Here is a 6,191-nt window from a genome sequence, read left to right on the forward strand (position 1 = left end):
TGGTCTCTGCTGTGTATTGAATTATGTGGTGTAGCTGAAGTGTGTAGGGGGGACTTTTGGTATGTATGGAAACAGATTGTAAAATCCACTGACCTGTGTTTATGTGTCTGCTATCTGCAGGTAGTATGGATTAGTCAATTTCCACTCAAGCTTCTTTGAGGTTTACAGGTCTCCCTGCTTCCTTAGTAGCTGTGTTGCCCCTCAGGCAGGGATGAGTGCTTTGATGGGATTCACAGAGTGTTGGGTGAGTAGTTAATAGTGCTTTGCACAGCATTAACATATTTTAGGCCAATAACTGTTGTGGGAGAGAGGGGGGAAATAGGGTGACTTGTCAACTACCTGGATAGGCAAATAGCAGCTGGCAAGTGAAAACACAGTGGCTCTTCTATCCCAAGCCCACCACCTTAATTTCTGCAGGGTCTTATTCATTTTGCTCCCCTTTCTCCAGTGGAATGGAGTTTATGGTTCATCATACCTTAGCAGTGCAGCATATACAGTACAAGTGGGCTTGCAGAGGGATATCTTAACAGAGGCTGATGTATAACACTGGGGAAAAAACTTATTTCACCAATATGGAGCAGTGTTGGTGGTGTTTGTTGTTTTTTTTTTTTAAGTGATCAGGTATGTTTTTAGACTGTTGAATCCCTAGGGCTTTTTTTGTGCAGAGTAAAATGTGAGCAAGGAGGATGGCTTTTCTTAATAGATTTCAGTTTACTTGAATATTAGCTGTCTTCACCAGAGCTGGAAAGTATTACCATTAAGTTGATTTCTAGCTTAAATCATGAAAAAAGGAAAGAGGAGAAATAAATGAACTTAACTGTTAATCTCTTACTATTTTTTACATTACTTTCATCTTAAAATTACATTTAGATACAGTACTTTGAGGCCCAAATACTTTGTAAAATAGAGTTTTTAATATTCCCAGTCTGGGGGGAAAATAGGTTCTCCTCACCCCTGCTGTTTTTAGACTAGTTGGGTCAAGTGAACCAGGATGGATGCAACTAGCATAGCAAAGTAGGAATTGCACACATTGGAACCACTGCAACTCACAGTATGTGCATACTGTTACAGTAAAGAAATGCATGGTTTCTTTTCTCTTCCACAGGAAAGGCCTTTTTTCAGAAATAGCTTGCATTTTTATCAGAGGGTGCAACCATTCAGAACTTGCACACTGCAAGAGGCTTGTAAATTATACATCCTAGGCAACTGCATGTTGATCAACTTACTTATTTGCAAGGCCAGCATGAAACTGACTGGCTTGCTCCATTTGATCAGTGGCGGGTAAGGGAAAGCTCAGTGCTAGTTCAATGCACAGCTGTCTAAAGCCATGGGCCCTGGGGTGGGAGCATAGTCTGCTCCTATACATGCTGTAGTTTTGAAATTTTGTGCCTGGTACGTGTAAATTAAATAACTGGCTCCAATTTGTGGGTGCAGTGCAGTTAGAAGAAGAAAGACATCAGTAGTGAGTGATTCTGCTATGCACTTTCTCTGAAACCCTTCCAGGCAAATTGCCAGGGTCAATTTCTGGAATATCCTCTTACAATACAGCAGGATGCATGTTGCACTTATTGGAAGTGATGCTATCTGGTTTGCCGTTGTATGAAACAATACTCTCAGGGGGCTAAAGTCTATTCTTTGAAGGAAAACAGCTTATACATTGACAATTTAACCCTTGCATCCCCGGTAATCGCTCTGGGCCATCCCACACAAAATATCAGATTTTAGATTACTTTTGGTAAAGTATTAACAGTTGAAAGCTTACAATGTTGTTTTGCATATAAAATCCCACTCCCCCCCTCACATGCCCCAGAGGTCTATGCTTTAGTACTTGCAACCACAAGCCAGTAATAATCCAGTACTGGATGAAGTCTCTACCTCTTCATTTCCAATCAGAAATTCATCTCCAAGCTCTCTGGTAATGTACAATGCAGGAGTAACATTGAGAACATCACCAAGTTGGGGGTAAATGTTCTCATTCTTGTAGATCTGAGTCAGTTTCCCTGGTTAAGTCATGGAGGGCAAGAACAGTATTTTCTCCAATTAATATCCCAGTTCTTGCTCTTAGGGTTTGAGCATGAGCAACCAATTTCACAAAGGAGCATACCAGCTATTATTTAGGGGCATAACTTTAATGACTTCATATGGACTGCTTGTGCTATTGCCTCATTTCCTTTAGGTAGACTGAGCCAGGAACAGCCAGGTCCTCATTTACTCAACATAGTGACATACCTGCTGATTTGCTCATCCATAGGCATTTCATTATTACATAATGGGAGGGGGAACTAGAGCCCAGTACTAGCTGTTTCATTTACTTAAGGCTATGATCTGCCACAGTTAGTCTCTCTTCTGACTATTATGGTAGAGCTGATTAATCTGCAGGTTTAGGTTTTCTTACAAGTCTCTTCAGTTACTGCCTTAGTAATTCTCCCAGTAAGTTTGAAAGGAATCCATACCACATCACCACAGCTCTTCTTGCATCAGCTGGCGATGGGGACAACAGTAAACAGTGAGAGAGTATCACCAGCTATACTCGTAAGACACATCACAGTAGTTATGTCTTGCCCTCCTCCAGCAATAATCAGATCACATTGTAGAAAGGCATTGCTTAGTCAACCTGGATCAACAGGGAATCTCTCAAATCATAGACTTAACACAAAAAAGTTCCTAATCATGAGGAGGATGTGTTCTATGCTAGGAACCTAGTTTGGGACATTTAAGTGCCTGCCAGCCAGCCTGCTTGCTTCTAGGGCTTCTACACTAGACAAGTCACCGATCTGTCTCAACACTACTTACTTCCTCAGAATTGCATCTTCAGAGGATTAGGCAGTTGCAGGGGGGTAAGTCAAGCCCAATTCTTACAGCACAGGCATTTGATACATGCCTATGTAATTTAAAGGTTAATATACCTCAGATATTCCTCTTCACAATAATTGTGAAGATTGGGGTTAGGCCAGTGTAGACAAGATTATAACATTTCATATACTTCTGGCTGCTTTGTCCTTTATTAACAAGGCTCTCCAATAAGGTAGTGATACTGCTACAACTCCTTTTGTGTTTTCAGTAACTGGCATCAGAATTCAGGTTCATCAGTATACACTGTCAGTTTTCCAATCGATATCCCTGTCATCTCCCTCATTTTTCTATCTAGGAAGTAGTCTAGCCCCAGGTAATTGATACATTGTTTAGGGCAACTAGAATTCCTGTTCTTATTTCTAAATTCTTCATTTTACAGAAGTTTTCCTACCATAATTTTTTTTTCTCTCTTCTTTTTGTTAAACACAAACCAGGAGTAAACATTTTCAAGATCTTATACTATACTAGCTGTAGCTACACCACTGCCTATCATTAGCCTATATAGGATTTATAATCAAGGCATCTTACCCTCATTTCAAATAAACCACACTTCATTGGTGTAAATTGTAGCTATGTAGGGGATTGCAGTGGTAGCTAAATCCCATTGTACACAAGACCCATGTATTCACAATCTAAAATCAGAATACCAGATACTGAAATGTTACCATAACATGAGAACACTGCAACCCAAGACACAGGTTTTCCACTTTTCACAATTGAAGGGAACAATTTGAATGGAACAAGCACCCAGTTTGTGTATTTTCAAAAACCAGTTTGAAATAGTTTTTACACTGACCGCTTGTACATGTGACATGCAATATTTTCACATTTTTTATTGTTAGATATAAAAACCTTCAAAACTGTCATCAGTAACTCACTATAGCTCTCAGGTTTTAATGTTTCCCCTTTTTCTATGAAGACAATATTTGAGCCTTAAGGTTTTTTTATTTGGGTTTTAAAAAGCAGCCACACTATCTTTAAAATTTTACATGTTCAAAAAAACCCAACAAAACATTGAATGCAAACCCAGGCCAGCCCTTCTAGTTGTCCTTCCCTCCAACAGGCAACTTTTGGAATTAATTCCCCTGTCTATACAAGAACCACGCTGCCGGTGTGAGGAAAAGGATATTCTTATAGTTCCAGAAACCTCTGTTCATGAGTAAGTGCCTCAATCCGCAATCCCTGGGAAAGAGTTGTCCCATCACTTTGTTCTATCTCTTAGCACTCCGTCTGGAACGTTTCCCATAAATAGGTATTCCTAACACACTAAAGGTACATCTCAAGCATATGGAGAGTACATATGCCAACTGTACTCCGTTCATCTCATTCTATCCAAAATGCCAAGGCCTGATGGCTGCAAAGTTGTTGCAAGCAAGATGTTAAAATCTCCACCGGTTGGCACGCTAGGCATCTGTGAATAATTTCCCAGAAGTCCCTAGGGCAGGGGTTGGCAAACTTTTTGGCCCGAGAGCCACATCGGGGTTCCGAAACTGTCTGGAGGGCCAGCGTAATGTATTAAAATTGCTCCTTGTAGAAATGTGCTACTTACGGTGTACTACCACAGCTGCCAGTTCTGGCGCTCCGTAAGTAGCACATTCCTACAGGGAGCAATTTAATACACTACATCCAGCAGCTCTCAGAGCCGTGCTGCCCGGCAGGCGCTCACAGCACCGCCACCCAGAGAGCTGGCAGCATGGTGAGCTGAGGCTGCGGGGGAGGGGCCGGGGACCAGGCAGGCAGGACATTGCCCGCGGGCCGTAGTTTGCCCACTTCTGCCCTAGGGGCATTTAGGAAAGCGTAGGAACCTCACCTGAAGAATGAGTACATGTTCAGTCCTCTGCAGCAGCAGCCACCTTTGGTAGGAACATGCTTCTGGGCTGGTTACAATTCCTTGCTTTATATGGAAGGAGGGGAGAACTTCCATTCCTGCCTATTATTCTGCTATAATTAAACCTGCTTATCCTTTCCCCCTACTTCTGTGATTCACTGCTGGCTACTTCCCATTAGTGATGAATGAGGAGAGAAGTTGTGCAACAGACCAAGAAACTTCTAACCTGGTAATTTTTTAGCAGTTTTTCTCCTCATTCAGGTCCCTCCAGTAGACTGATGACACGTACCAAATACCGCTCTTGAATTGAAGCCAGAAAAAACACAAGACGACCACGAATAACATGGAAACGAACAGTTCTGAACGACATCAAGCACCTCAACATGAAAGGGGAAGATTTGGAGAAAAGGGCAATTGACAGGCGAGGATGGCAAATGTGGGTAGCCCAATGTGCAGCAAAGCACGGGATGGACTAAGGTCTAAGGTAATAAACACTACAGAAAACAAACTCATAATGGGTATTGACCAGGAGGAGAAATTAAGTTCAGTGATTACCTAACCACTCATGGGTTTGGAGAACATCTAGTGAGTAGTAATGAGTCACATACACATGGTCAATGCAATTATTGGGATGAGTCCCTCACTAATGTCTTTTCTCACTGTGATATGTCAATCTTTCAGTGTTTTCTTGTTTATTTATAAACTTGCAGTTAAAATATGCAGTTCTAACAACCTCTGAATGTCAGTGTCAAAACAACTTTTCTACACAATTTTCAAAGTGTCCTGGAACCATCCAAGTAGAACAATCTTGAATAACTGGTAATACTAAGATACTGTTGTGGCACATCAAAACAAGGCTGACTGACAGATTAGTACTGTCAAGTGAACTGAAGCAAACAGCTCAAGTCTGGCAAAGAAACTGTAGATATTTTTACCATTAAAAAAAAAAAAAAAATTCAAAGGACACTGCTGCTAGTGCTTCCAAGTCAGAATTAGATGACCGTGAGAATCATTCCCTATTTTTGATCATAACACCTGAGGTTTGTTAATAAGCAAAAACAAAGGTATTTTAATCTTAACTGCAAAATGAACATTTATAGAACATCTGCTGTTCATTGGGAAACAAATGTTTCTTATATAAGAATGAAGAATTCTCATTTGGAAGTATTTTGCTTTCAATAAATAAAAAAAAAGAGTCAGGTTGTCAAAGTTATTTCAGTCATGACCAGGAAGAAGAAACAAAGACTTTTTAATTTACTCACATCTGCTCTGTCTTTCCTTATCCATCCAATTTTCTTTGGGACAGGCAGAAGAGATGCATTTGAATAGTCCAGAAATTTCTTAATCTAAAATTGTTCTGGGTAAAGGTACTGTTGACATTCATGTCTGTATTATGAAAGTGCCCTCCTTCTCTGTACCTCTTAAAGCAAATTCTTAAGTTTAAAACCTAAAAGAACAAAATCTTTCAGAAGACTCTAACCTTTGAAATTTGTACACAAGTAGTTCTCAA

Source organism: Malaclemys terrapin, chromosome 1 (assembly GCF_027887155.1).
Source record: "Malaclemys terrapin pileata isolate rMalTer1 chromosome 1, rMalTer1.hap1, whole genome shotgun sequence".
NCBI lineage: Eukaryota > Metazoa > Chordata > Testudines > Emydidae > Malaclemys > Malaclemys terrapin.